We start from the raw sequence: 15,540 nt of genomic DNA on the forward strand, positions 1-15,540 counted from the left end.
TGCTACACTAAAATATATATTTAGTACACCATGTATACCAAAGGGACATGATACAGTGAAGTACTGAACATGCCTGGGATATAGTGAGAACGGATATATTTATATTAAGTGAATACTTAGCTTGCATGTTACAGTAAAAAAAAAAGAATAATACAGAGAAAAAGAAAAAGCTTATCATGCCTATAATGAAGAAAAAGTATTTACTGTGCATATCAGACCCAACTATTCATCACATATAGCCCAGAAACAGAATGTGCTTTCAAATATCCACCAGATAGTTATATGCCCAGTATAATAGCCTTATGGCCATGATTTACAGCTATGTGTCACCATACACAGCCTCATAGAACCACCGTATAGCCCCGTTATGCCACCATAGTGCCTCATCATGCCACCATATTACCACCATATAGCCTCATAATGCCATTGCAGTTCCATAACGTCTTCATACAGCCCAATTTATTTATATAGTACCAGCAAATTCCGTAGAACTTTAATAATCATGCCATATTATAGTTTCGCAATGCCTCCATATATTGCCATCATATAGCCTTATGCACATATAGTTTCATCATGCCACAATTTAGACCACTATTGACAATGTATTATCTAATTTTGCTACCATATTCCTGATAACACTACCATATAGTATTTTTATATCATAATATAGCAGCGTAATGCCACCATTTAGTTCGATCATATCACTTACTATACAGCCTCATCTATTATATATTCTCATAGTGACTCCTTATAGTCTCATGCAACCATATCGCCCCGTACTGCCATCACTTACCCATGCCCAGAGAGTACCTGTTTCCCCTCAATATCTCGAAAAGTATACCAAATAACTCATTGCCTGTTAGGGTTGTCCAACGTCATCGGCATCATGCCAGTATATAGACTCATAGTTGATCTTCAGTGTTCATAAATCCTATCTCCATTTACTTTACAGAGACTCAAAGAATAAATATATATATATATATATATATATATATATATATATATATATATATATATATATATATATGAGGAGGGCCACATAAAAAAGGGAGGGTGAGAAGTGGTTAGATCCAATGTGTGAGATGGGAAAAGCTCTGGAAGGGAAAAAAGTAATAATAAGTTATGTGAAGGGTGGGCATGCCTGAAAGAAGGACAACTACGGATCCCAGACCTTGGTGAAGGCTCTCGAGGAATTGCGGATAATACTGGTCATATACTCCATCCGCTGAGTCTGCCAAACTCTCTTGACTATGGACTGCAAGAAAGGACAGGATTGCAGCCACCAGTCTTCCACTATTTGGCAAGTAGCTGCCGAGATAATGTGTCTAATTAATTTATTCTGATGACGGAATGCCGTGGGAGCTCCCATTAGGAAGAAGAAAGAATTTTGGCTCCAGGGGAATGTCCACCTAAAGAATTGATTGAACCGAACTTTTGATCTCAATCCAGAAACTTGACAGCTTTGGGCACGTCCACCATATATGGAGGAAATTGCCCTCATGGGAGCACCCCTGCCTGCACCGATCAGATGAGTCGGGAAGGATTCTACGGAGACGCGAAGACACATAGTACCAATGATATAGCATCTTATAGATGTTCTCTAATTCTAACACAAATAGAACTGGAGGCAGCATTCTTGTATATATCAGACCATTCCTCATCAAATAACTCTTCATCAAGGTCCCGCTCCCATGCTAATTCATGGGGGCCTCGAAGACTTGAGGTGGGGGAAGCAAGCTCATAATAAAGAGTGGAAATGAGACCTCTTGTTGAAGATTGACGTAAACAAAAGGATTCAAAGGTAGAGAGAGGGGGCGGGAGGAGAGGCGGTCATTGACAACACTATGAAAATGACGTAACTGCAAAAACTGGTAGAGAAGTGTTTTGAGGGAATAGGAAAACTTGTTTGGATGTCAAAAAATTGGGGGAAGTCACGGAGGACGTTAGGTGATTGAGATATTTGACTCCCCGCAAGTGTCGCGGCCTGAATGAATTAGGATAAAGTCCTGGGAGAAATTCCGGAGAATTAAATAATGGTATTACCATGAGCTTCAGGAGGGATGGAAGGTTATCGTTGTGTATCGTATGAATCAAGTCAATAATCCCTCTTGTATTATCAGGGACTTGACGCCCTGGAATGAAGCCTACCTGATCAGAATGGATGAGGGCAGGGAGGAGTGGGTTCAGCCTAGAGGCCAAGATAAGAGTGGTACCAAAACATCCTCCAACAGCAACTTCTACTAACCATCCAAGAACAGTTTGGTGATGAACAATGCCTTTGCCATCGTGATGGAGCACGTTTCCATAAGGCAAAAGTGATAACTAAGTGGCTCGGGGATCAAAAAATTTAAATTTTGGGTCCATGGCCAGGAAACTCCCCAGGTCTAAAAACACTGAAGCAGCAAACTTTGTGAAAACCAATACCTGTGTCATTCTCAAAACTTTTGGCCATGACTGTACATGCATCCTTGATGCCTTGCAAAACCTTGGCACTCTGTTGTAGGCATGAGACAGATCATCTGTCAGAGAAAAAAAATGGGCTTATGAGCACCGAGAAGGGGGTGGGGCAGGTAAAAATTACCGGGGCCCAGTATACCAGTCAGGTAATAATTATTTTTAAAAATAAAATTATTCTAAAAAATCACTCCTGCAATTTTTTTGAGGGGGGGGGGGGGGAGTCTATGGGGGAGGAAGTGAGCTCAGCAGCTACCAGTCCCCGGACTGTGTGTCTTCATCACACACTGTCCCAGCAGCCGGCAGAGTAAGGAGGAGGAGCTCCATCTCTAAACCAATGCAGTTTAGCTAATTATGCTATGTCTGGGGGGGGATTATGCTGTGTCTGGGGGGGGGGGAATTATGCTGTGTCTGGGGGTGGGAATTACACTGTGTCTGAGGGCGGGAGTTATGCTGTGTCTGGGGGGCTTATGCTGTGTCTGGGATAACTTATGCTGCGTCTGAAGGGGCTAAAAATGAAGAGGACCTCACAAACCTTTAAAAATATATATATGTATAGATAGATAGATATACACACATATTAATTTGAAGGTGGAGATTCCTGCTCAGCGCAATGTCCTCGTGTCACAGCGCTGGCAATTGAATCTCCCCCATATTTTTACTTTAAGAATAAATTAGTTTGCAGTTTAAGTTACATTTTATGTAATTTTCTCTCATTATTATTGAGCTCATGTTTAAGGGTTTTTGAGCGCCTCTTAATTTTTATTGTCCATTTATCTTTGTATGGGGTTGCAGAGCCCCTAGAGGCAGTCATTTCTCTTATACAGTTACAATTGTGTATCATTATGTGACCATTTTCAAACATATAGATATCTGCTTATGAGCCCGTGAAGCCCGCAGTGCGTCTGTTGCAAGGGGCAGGAGTTACCACTTTGCTAAGAGCGCTGGCAGCGGAATGGCCCTTTTAAGAAGAGCCATGCTCACTTTATGTCGGCTGGCTCTTATTGTTCGTCTTGCTTGTGCAAGACGGACAATTGTCCCTGCTATAGCATGAGACTCCTGGCCTGGTAAGCCAGTAAGCATACCCCAGTCAGTTATTTTTTCCAGTGTACTACCTCCTAGTGGTGGATCAACCCACAATTTAAGTCTCCCTACTGCCGAGGAATAAAGTAGTCTTACATGGAGCCCATGTAGGGGACTGACAATGAATGCGAAGAAGAATGTATAGTCCCTGCCCACTCCCTACCTCACTGTCATGCATAGTATGAACCTTGTATTCAGCCTCATCTTCTATTTAAAGCCCTGACTGTCACAATCATACTAGGTTAGTGGATTCTATTTCGCCAACCTGGATTAGTGTTGGCATTACAGAGTCTAACGACCCACCGTTTTTCACTAGGGATACATAAAGGGATTTAGACTTCACTGCTGGTGTAATCACAAGTCGTGGCCCTCTACCTTGCCTCCACCTGATAACAGACAAAAGAAGGGACTCGTCAACATATCTGAGACTGGTCCACGGATGGATTGCTGAATGTTAAATGAGATAACAAGATGCAGAGTCAGAACAAGCCAGGTCAGCAACAATCAGAAGGAAGCAAATCCAAACTACAGGCAAAAGAGAGGTCAGAAACTGTCCGTGTCAAAAACCACAGCTGTAGTACTGGCAGGGGCGGATTGGTGATAGGGCTTAACGGGAATTTTCCCGGTAGGCCGGTGACAAATAAGGCCGCTTCAGGCCATCTGATTAAACATTTAAAAAAATCTCCTCTTGGAGCCACGATGGTGGAGTATCTAGAAATTAAATGTCTGTAATAATTGTCGAAGCCCAAAAACCGTTGGATAGTTTTGAGAGTATTGGGACGAGGCCACTCCAGAATAGTTTTTTCAGGATCCATCTGGAGACTGGAACCAGACACAATATACCCTAGGAAAGGCAGCTCGGCGGCTTCAAAAGAGCATTTCTCCAATTTACAGTAAAGGTTGTTTTTCCGTAGTCGGGAAAGAACTTTGGCAAGGTGAAGGCGATGAGACTGGAGAACTTTTGAGAAGATTAGTAGCAGCACAGTGACCTAGTGGTTAGCACGTCTGCCTCACAGCACTGGGGTCATGAGTTTGATTCCCGACCATGGCCTTATCTGTGTGGAGTTTGTATGTTCTCCCTGTGTTTGCGTGGGTTTTCTCCAGGTGCTCCGGTTTCCTCCCACACTCCAAAAACATACTGCTAGTTTAATTGGCTGCTATCAAATATTGACCCTAGTCTCTGTCTGTCTCTCTCCCTCTTTGTCTGTCTGTGTCTGTGTGAGTGTGTCTATATTAGGGAATTTAGACTGTAAGCTCCAATGGGGCAGGGACTGATGTGAATGAGTTCTCTGTACAGCGCTGCGGAATTAGTGGCGCTATATAAATAAAAAAGATGATGATGATGATTAGTATATCATCAAGGTATACTACCACGGAAGAGTACAAGAGGTCATGGAAAATTTCTTTAACATAGCTCTGGAACACTGCAGGCGCATTGCATAGGCCGAAGGCCATAACAAGATAATGGCCATCTCGCATGTTGAACACAATCTTCCATTCATCTCCAGCTCTTATTCGGATGAGGTTGTATGCATCTCGAAGGTCTAAACAAATGATGCGATCAAATAATTCCGTGATCAATGGAATGGGGTAGCGGTTCTTCACTGTGATGGTATTTAAACCCCTATAATCAATACAGGGGCAAAGGGTTCCATCTTTTTTCTTTACAAAAAAGAAGCCAGCACCGGCTGGAGAGGTGGAAGGTCTAATGAAACCTTTTTGTAGATTCTCCTTAATATAATTTGTGGTAGCCTCAGTCTCAGGCAATGAGAGAGGGTAGACGCATCCTCTGGGTGGAACTTATCCCGGAATTAGGTCAATGGGGCAATCCCAAGGACGATGAGGAGGCAAATCTTCAGCATAGGATTTATTAAAGACATCAGCGAAGGAAGAATATTGTGCAGGCAGGACGTAGGTACTTGAGTCTGAAGAAGCAAGAAGGCTTGACTTGTGTGAGACATCTTCCCGAGCAGGCTTTACCCCAGGCTGTTATCTGAGAAGAAGGCCAGTCCAACTGGGGCGAGTGGAGGTGAAGCCAAGGTAGACCCAAGATGAGAGGACTGGAGCTAAGAGGGAAAAAAAAATATTTTTCCCAATGGAGCACTCCTACTTGTAAAGAGAGTAGTCTAGTACGATGACGATGTCTAATACGATAACCGTTGGTGAGGCGAGCTCCATCGATGCTGGTAATCATGATAGGTTTCTCTAGCGGCACTGTAGGAAGAGCCAGTTGTTTGACAAGGTGTAGAGATATGAAATTTCCACCAGCCCCTGAATCCAACAAGGCGATAGTATGAGCAGTTTCAGAGACCCAGTGTAAGGTAACAGGAAACAAACAAATTTGGTCAAAAGAGAAATCCGGTGAGTGGTGAAACGCCCTTAGCCTGACCTCTCCTGAACAAGCTAAGGTCTGGTGTTTCCCGACTGTTTAGGACATAGTTTAAGGATATGTCCAGCATCCCCGCAATAAAGACAGAGCTTATTCTTTATTCTCTTATCTCTCTCTTCGGGAGTCAAATGAGAATGGCCCAATTGCATAGGTTCATCAGACAAACCAGGAAATTGAAATCGGGGAGCTAGCTGAAAAGATGAACGTCTAGGATTCTCCTTCTCAGAAGACCTTTCACGGAATCTGATGTCCACTCTATTACATAATGAAATTAGGGAGTCCAAGGTTGCTGGTAATTCCTGAGATTACAGGCCTTGTCGGAGAGGCCTTGCCAGAAGGTGGCTACCAGGGCTACATTGTTCCATTGTAATTCGGAGGATAGAGTCCAAAATTCGATTACATATTGGACCACAGAACATTAAATCCTGGCATAACCGAAGGATACTAAAGGCTGAGGAGATGACTCGCCCTGGCTCATCAAAAATCCTTCGGAAGGTGGCAATGAAGGCAGAACAATCATTTAGATGATTATCATTTCACTCCCACAGAGGAGAATCCCAGGCCAACGCTTGCCCAGATAAGAGGGAAATGATATATGCAACTTTGGACCTTGATGAAGGAAAGTTCTGTGGAAGAAGTTCAAATTGAATAAAACATTGATTCAGGAAGCCCCTGCAAGACTTTGGATTACCATCGAACTTAGAAAGCGTTGGCAGGCGTAAAGAAGAGGGAGCTGGAGACGTCTCCAGGACTACAGGATGAACCGCCACCTGAACCGTAGGAGGCGGAGGCGGAGAAGCTTGTAGATTGTCCATACGGGTAGCCAGCGACTGTAGGCACTGAAGCAATTGAATTTGCATGGCATCTTGGCGTTCCAATCCACCAACCAGGTGTTGGAGTAAATCTTTAGCAGAGGGTTCTCTTTCAGGATCTGTCATGGCTGGTTCTTACTGTCAGGTTTGTACACGAAGGATGAGTGAGATCCTGCTATCTCTGCTGGTATTTGCTAGACTCCTCCAGAGGAGTGGAGTCTAACAAAGTGGAAGGTATTCACCAGAGATCCCCGCAAGGAGTTTTGGGCTTCAGCGGCTTCCACCCTGCAGGACGCGGCCCTCTAGGGAAGTTCCCAGTGAGACAGAACAGAGAGGTGGCTTTAAGAGGCAACTCGACACTGAGGAGTAAACCCAGTGAAGGGCAGTTACATGAATCCTAGTAGAATACCAGAGAGGAGGATATGATGTGCCCGAACAGGGTAATCCACGAAGAGGTGGCTAGGCGGAGATCACAGATATACAATATATACAGCAAACGATGAAACACAGCTGTACCACTTGAAGGGTGGATGGATCAGCGAGGTCCAACGGTGCATGAAGAGTAGATAGCAGACGATGATCACAGTGATTACCACTAAGGAGTGGAACATGCAGGCAGAGCTCAATGGAGTACAGGGTATGCAGTGGAGTGAATAACCATAGCGTCACACACACACTGATAGCAAAACTTTCTGGCAGACTGTCAGAAAGCAGCGTTGAAGAATGGGAGAATAACACAGCACAGAATTACTGCAGGCTTGCAGGGAGAGGCTGGAGCCAAATCCTGGGAACAACTGGTCAGTAGGAGACCTGAAGATCTGGCAACATTTACCTGCAGGAGGTGCCTTTTATAATCACCAGCTGATTGGTCAGTCCGTCTGAATAGTGTAGATGGCGGGACCGCACATGGGCAGAAACCCGACAAGATGGCGAGTACACAGGAGAGCTGTGGTGTCTGTCTGGAGAGATACCGCTGGCGATGAATCAGGTAAGTGACAGCTGGGGTGCCCGTCTGAGATCAGCGGGTCTGAGTTGTGACAACCACAGCCAAATTCCACTAGTTCTAAATCCTGCCTACTTTTGTGTTGGCCCCACCTATAATTGATTTGGTCCCGCCCACATAAGGCACTTCCCCAAAAAATTCCAGGGCCATTTTAGGTTCCCAATCTGCCCCTGAGTAAAGGTAGGAATCTAATATTCAGGCACAGATCTGAAAAGAGCAGGTTTATATAGCAGATCACTTTTGAATTGGATGGGCTTGAGATGTCCTTGGTAACATGACAGTGTCATGAATCGGGGTTTTAGTTGTGTTTACGCCACTTGGTGGTATCATAGCACCGTGCATTTCCCTCCTGTCAGAATGCAACATTCTAAATCCTGGGACAAAGCGTGACTTCTGTCTGTTGCACTGGAGGCTGCCAGTGCATCTCTTTCCTAGTTCCTGGTTACAGCTTACCACTGTTGCTGTTTCTTACTGCTGTACAGACTTAAGCCTTCAACCCTTCATGTGGATTTAACTTCATTCTGCTCGATGCTGTAAAGAATTCAGATATTAACCCTTCATGTGGATTCAGCTTCACTCTGAAGTACAGACTGCAGCCATTATTTAGGATTCAGCTTCATTCTGCCTGCTGCTGTACAGACTTCAGCCATCAACCCTTTCTGTGGATTCAGCTCTTCTGCTACTTCAGTGTTACCATCTGCTGCTGTACAAATTCCAGCCTAAACCCCTTGTGTGGATCCAGCTCTCTTCAGCTTATTCCTCTGACTCACCTACTGGCTATTTGGGGTAGTAGGATACTACTCTGAGTCTTCCAACTTCTGGAGCCATCTCTGTTTCTATGGGTACCGATTTCCAGTTCCAGGCTTGATGCTAGTTCTGAGTTGCCCAGGGCCAGTTCCAGGCTTATCCAGTTCACAAGTTTTGAGCCTTCCCAGTCCCATTTATGATACAATAATCTTCTGAGTTTCTGGACCCTTAGGGATACTGAGTCTCTGGCCATGGGTTCAGTCTCCCTGTTCCTGCGTCCATGTTTAGTGCACCAGTTCCAGATACAAGTCGCTTATTCCAGTACGGAGTCCGGTCCAGCATTCCTCTTTGTGTCATCTGGTAGATACGAATAGAGCACATCCTCCATTTATGAGCAAGACTTTCATCCAGCCTCCTAGTTTCCACTTCATCCCTGCCACAGCTAGTCCCAAGGGTTCCGAGACGGATCCCAGAAACCCTATTGCCGTGACAGAGGGTAAGTGTAAATTTCAGACAGAGCCAGACTCTAGGTCGAGCGTCTAACTACTCTTACTCGTAAAAGAGTGGACTCCAGACACCCAATAAATGTCTTGTTAGGATTTTTTTTATTTTTGCACTAAAATGGTGGAGAATTGTAAAAGAAAAACTGATTGATTACCCAAGGATTTAGTAAGGAGACGTGAAACACTTTAGCATCACGTAATGAGACTGGCATCTCCAATTTGAAGGCCAAAGAAATTAATCTTCCAAAGGATCTTAAAAGGTCCAACGTAACGTGGTGCAAATTTCATGCTTGGTGCTCAAAGTCTAAGGTCCCCAGTATTGTGTCTCTGGACTAGTTTGGAACTGTACTCCTCTTTATGTCTGTCAAAGATTTGTAGTGAAATGAAGCTTTGGTTAAGTTGTCTTTAACTCAAGTCCAATCATCCAAAAACAGAAAGCTGACGGAGGAACCTCTGTACGGGGGATGGTAGGAAGCACAGAAAGAAGAAGATGACATTTATGTTGGAGAAAGAAGAGGAACATTGAGGTCGCTTCATGGGCGGGATTATTATGCATAGCCTCAGTCCAGAGTAGTAGATCTACACATGTATCCTGATTAGCTGTGATATACTGTTTATTTTTAGGAAGGCCCTAGATCTTGATTCACCCACTTGGTTTTTCTGTTGGACTGCGGGTGGAATGCGCTGGAAAAATTTAATTTGATACCAAAACGTTTGCAGCGTGATCTCCCGAATTTGGATACAAATTGTACCCTCTGACCAGAAGCAATCTGTTGTCGGCTGTGTAGGTCTGCTAAAGTGAGAGCAGTAGGAAGCCCCTTCAAGGAAACAAAGTGAGCCACAAAGATGGTATTGAATACATTGTTGGGTGGTAAGTCTGTAACAACGTTTATGGAGATATGTGACCAAGGCTTTTCTGGTAGAGGAAGTAAAGGACCAAGAGGATTTTGATGTGGAGTTTTATGTTGAGCGCAAGTGGGAAAGCCTGAAATTAACTCCTTTAAATCTAGAGAAAGTGTGGGCTACTAATAACTTCTGAAAATCGGAGGGAGATTGCTGGAAAAGCTGGAGTTATGTCCACTATGCACATGTTCTAGTTCTGCACAAAGGCAAAGATTATTTTTGAGCCTTCTCCGTCTTTCCTCTGGGGTGAGATGGGATTGGCCCAGGTTCATAGGCTCTTAGTGCTGTGGCTAATCCCGGGCTGCCTGCGGCCACAGACTGTTTGCAGTGTGGGCCAGGAGGCAGACAGAGAATACTGTCCGACTGTTCTGATTGTGTTTTAAACACAGCATGACTAGGCAGCAACCTCTGCCTGCCTCTCAGCTAACAGTCAAATATACATAGTGTTTGTGGCCACATACATACCTCCCCTGTTAGGAGCAAAAGAGGATGGGGAGGGGTAGTAAAGCGTCCCCCTAAAAAAAAAAATCTAACCCACTACTGCTCCAGTGGGCACAACTGGAAGGAGGGGGCCAACTTGACAGTAGTTTGACGGAATATTTATTTCTCTTGAGTGTGCTCCCTAAACAGATGAGCGCAATAAGGTCATCCAAAGAAGACATGAGCTCCCAAGAGGCTAGCGCATCCTTAATACGATCAGACAGCCCTTTCCAGTATGTCGCTACCAGATACCTATCATACTTAAGTAGCGCAAGAATAAGAAGTATAGCGGTAGGTGCCTGTACCAGGGGTGTAGGTGGGCCTGGCCATCTAGGTTAGCCTGGAGTGTGTCCAGTCACCAGGATAGACCCTGTAGAAATTGCATCAGCTGGTCTGCTAACATTATGTTGTGGAAGGTCTGAAAGAGACGTGCTACCAGCAGAATCATGGCCAGAGTATACGGTCACAATTTTAGACGATTAGTGGATTTTCTTTCACCAGCCTGGATTAGTGCAAACAGTATCATCATCAGCTATTTATATAGCGTAACTAATTATGCAGTGCTATACAGAGAACTCACTCACATCAGTCCCAGTCCCATTGGAGCTTACAGTCTAAATTCCCTAACATACACACAGACCGAGAGACAGGTCAATTTAATAGCGGCCAATTAACCCACTAGTATGTTGTTGGTGTGTGGGAGGAAATCGGAGAACCAGGAGAAAACCAATGCAAACGCAGGGAGAACATACAAACTCCACACAGATAAGGCCATGGTCCGGAATCTAACTCATGACCCCAGTGCTGTGAGAGCAGAAGTGCTAACCACTAAGCCACCCTGCTGCCCAGTAACAGTTTTGTATAGTCTAATGACCCACCAGTTTTCACCAGGCACCGTGCAAGGAGATTTGAGCTTTGTTGGTGGTGGAATCTCAGGTTGCATCCCTATGTCTTGCCTCCTGATGGGACGACCTGGTATCGGACAGAAAGAAGGTACTGGTCAATGTAGCCAGGACCGGACATACATGGACTGCTGAGTGTCTAATAGGATAACAAGAAGAGGCAGTACCAAATCACATGCAAAATTAGGTCAGGAATAGCCAATATAAGCAATGGAAGGCTTTAGGGTATTGGATAGGAACATAATACTGTGCACAGACCAGGTTGATATAGCAGAGCACTTTTGAATTGGATGAGCTTGAGACCGCAACTTTAAATTTCAGACTGAGCTGTGTGCCCGCTGCTATATTGAGAGAGGGCAACGACGAAGACCCGGCAGCATATTGCCTGCACCAGGTATGAGGAGACCATCCCAAAAGCTTGTGCTGGACACCTGGTCCAATAGGTGACAGCTGTACTCTGGGTCCGGTGCCTGACTATCACACTTTACCTTACTCTTCATTGGCCTCCCAGCAAAATGCCAATGGTCACTTGGTGTGTTTCCAGCTGTTCAGCAATAGGTCGCCCTCCTGTCTCCAACTAGCCACTGCCTATGGTCTCTTCTCACTGAAACACAGGACTTTCCCAAGCTCCTGTCTGGTGGAATCCAGAGCTTAGGGGAATAGACTACCTGTCTGTATGGGTAACATATAACAAGATAATCTCAGATAATGGTAGACCAGTTCAAGGCACACTTAGGCTTTCCATCATTTTTTCAAGGCATCTCTAAGCCAAAATAATTACCAAGTAGTTCCCCACCTTGTTTACCACTGGCCCTGGCACGGCACCCCTGTGAGATCGTTGTGGCACACCAGTGTCTGATTACATGATGTTGTGGCTTCTCCTACAACAATGTTACTTCCATGACATAGGTAAAGTCAATGAAAAAAATTAGTACTAAGTAACATGGTTTTCTCTATCATTGTTGGTGATTCAATTACAAGTGAACGAGAAGCAGAAAAATAAAATTCAAGGCAGCTCACATCTTATTAATTTGCTCCCATAATTTATGAGGTGCAGAGGAAAATGTTTTTGTTTTACACCAATGCCCATGGAAGTACAAGAAAGAGCACAACTACCCTCTGCTCTTGCAAGATGCCTATGTAACCTAGAAGTGCACCTAAGTGTGTGGAGTGGGTGTGAAGTTTTTTTGTTGCATCACTTGGAGTGTGACTGGAAATGCAATTCTCCACCGATGTGCAACATGGTGGCACAAAAGAAGTCTCATTAAAAGTATAGGACCAAAACCAAACACTGGCACCTCTTTGTCCTGTCCACTCCTTAATCTCATTTCAGTAATTTTGCTCTATACAAGGAAATCTTTCTTCTGCACTGCTCTGCAAAAACTAGGCACACCCGTATACCAGTTCTAGGAATGCCATCATAGCAACCAATTCTACCCTCTGCCTGTGCAAACCTGCTCCACAGCCGCCATATTGCTCCTTAAAATCTCAAGAAATCTAGGTGCACTTGTGCAAATTGAGGCACATGTCCGGTGTAAATCTGCTTTTGTACTGCACACAAGATGATTTGCGCTTTATAAATGGCCTAATGTGACTGTGGATTAATTGCAAGGATTAATGAAAGCTTGCATGTCATTATCTGTGTTTGTTTATAATTAGATCAAATACAAAGACATCAATTAAAATAAACTATGATGACCAAAAAGCCTTGAATACATATGTGTTAGCTGGATGCTGGTGTTATATCTGTTCTGAGACTGCTCATTTGTGAAAGCAAATCTCTTCCTAGGAGCATTGCAGGTCCATGCTATGATCAGGGGGTAAATGTATCAATGTCCGGATTCTTCAACTCCGGCGAGATCGACGTCTTCAGCGCTTAAATTTAAAGCGGCGCTGCCTTGTAAAGGGAGGTTTCCCTTGTGATTTTAGATCAGTGGTATCCATAAACCATACTTGCCAACTTTGGCAAGAGGTGCTCAGAGAAATCGGGGGGAGGTGGGCGTGATAGGGGCGGGGCCTGTTATCTGGCCACTGTCCCCCAAACCTTCCATAACAGTTTCTATCCAATCACAGCAAGGGGTGGGACAACAATGACGCAGGATTTGTGCCATAAGCCCTGCCCACCACCAATTTAATATAGCAGTATTTAGGAAACTGGAGGTGCCCTGTTTGGGCTTCGCTGCAAGAGGGTGCGCAGGTCGCGGTCCTGTGAGTCAGCCACTAGCGTAGTAACAGAGTGAACCGAGCGTAGTCAATCAATGCGAGTCAGAATCAACCGAGCAGCGAGGTACAAGGGGAGATCCGAAGAATAGTCAAAGGCAAGCCAGGAGTCAGGAAACCAGAACTGGCAGCAAGGTACTAAAACGAAATCCAAAGGAAGGTCAGAGGAGACAGTATGGATACAGACAAGGTGCTGGAGCAGGTGGGAACCAATACTCTGGCACCCTAGTGGTGCCAGAGGCTGCCTGATATAGCTGGCTGAGAGCCCTGATAGGTGGGTGAGGAATTGGCAGTCAGAGACGCTGACTGTCGATAGGTGAGGCGTCCTGTTGCCTAGCAATGAGGATGCAATGTCCTTCTGTGCATGCGTGCGCAGCATGACCCCAGACAGGAATCAGAAAGCGTCCTGTTGCTGGGCAATGGGACACGATAATCGGGGCAAGACAGGCGGCCGTCTCCGGCACTTAGTGGCAGTGCGGAGACAGCGCCTGACAATACCACTTCATACATCAGATAAGTCTCATATTTATTCTACTTTGGTATGTGCCCACATACCCACCACTATATATGATACGATTTATAAATTGATTTATACTATGTCTGGCGCTTGTGTTCTTTTTTTTGTCTCATCTTAGGTTTTGCACCTGCAAATAGAAGACAAGGCAGGAAGCAGCCTACTGTATGTGATGATTTCTTTTTTGTTCTGCACTTTTGATTGTGTTGTGTTTCACTGAGTGCCTATTTGATTATTCATCTTCAAGGATGTGTCTTTATTAGAAAAGCCCAAAAAAGTAATGTAAATCTTGTGTTATCTTATGGTTATTTAATATATAGCATTCTCATTCTCTACTTTATGGTTTCACATTACCAAACTAAAACATCTGAAAAAGGAAACATGAATGAATTGGCAGGTATTTTCTGTTGCAGAAATGACATACAAACCCCAAGGGAACATCTGCCAGTGTCACCACATCCTCTCTACAGCACTTTTACTTAACAATAAAAAAAAACATTCTGCACTATCATTAATTTCATTGTCTTCAAAAAAGAAAAAGAACAATATATTTTAACATTTCTACTCTAGACGTCTGACATAGAAAATGTATAAGCAGTTCTAATAGAAAGATCTTCTCAACAAATTCTTCACTGCTGGGCAAAGTGTGGATAAGCCTTAAATATAGCCATATTCACCTGGTCAAAACCTTCAAGACAAGGCCTCTTGGCCACTGAACTTCGGTCTTTATTCTCTCACCATATGTCTCATCAGTTCTTCCTTTGTCATTGGAACTTCACCAACTCTGGAGTAAAACAGTTCTCCATTTTTCTGTAGGACCATACTTGTGTATCATTTCCCATTCCATTATATCCCATTGTAAGCTAATTTGGGCAGGCCATATTTTCATGTTATTCTACGTAATTTGTTTGGATTATAATCAACTCAATGCGCAGTGCTGTGTCATATATCAGAGCGTTATAAATAAATAAATAATAATAATAACTGGACAGCTATAACCGACTCCTCCTCCCTCATCACTGTTTCACCTCTCAGGCTCTCTCTATCTGGCACTTGAATCTACTCTCTATGGCTAAGCCTCGCTCTCAGAACTCAGACAGACTCACAATCAGCACTCAGCTGCTGGTGCTATCTGTCTTCCCTACGTCAGTCAAAAGGGGATCGTAAGAGAGGGAGGGATGAATTTTTATTCAACCTTTCATTGATCTCCAATGAAGTAGATTCCGAACCCTAAAACATTAAAGCATTTACAATAAGGCACTCCATCCCCTACATCAGGGACCCTCCTCTACAACTGCAGCCACATTGCCTTCATGCAGCGACCCCCCTCACAGTATGGGGGGGCTTTACTTCTTCCAAGGGGCATTACTACTGATGCTCAGGCTCGGACTGGCCTGCCGGGCAGTGGGTCTATTCACCGGTAGGCCCGGCCGCGTTGAAGCCCCGTCCCCTCCGTGGTTAGGGCGGAGCTTATGGGGAAGACCTGTCTTTCGATGGCGGCGGCGACACTTTGCTAATAAACACACTACC

This window comes from Mixophyes fleayi, chromosome 1 (genome assembly GCF_038048845.1).
Source record: "Mixophyes fleayi isolate aMixFle1 chromosome 1, aMixFle1.hap1, whole genome shotgun sequence".
Taxonomy (NCBI): domain Eukaryota; kingdom Metazoa; phylum Chordata; class Amphibia; order Anura; family Limnodynastidae; genus Mixophyes; species Mixophyes fleayi.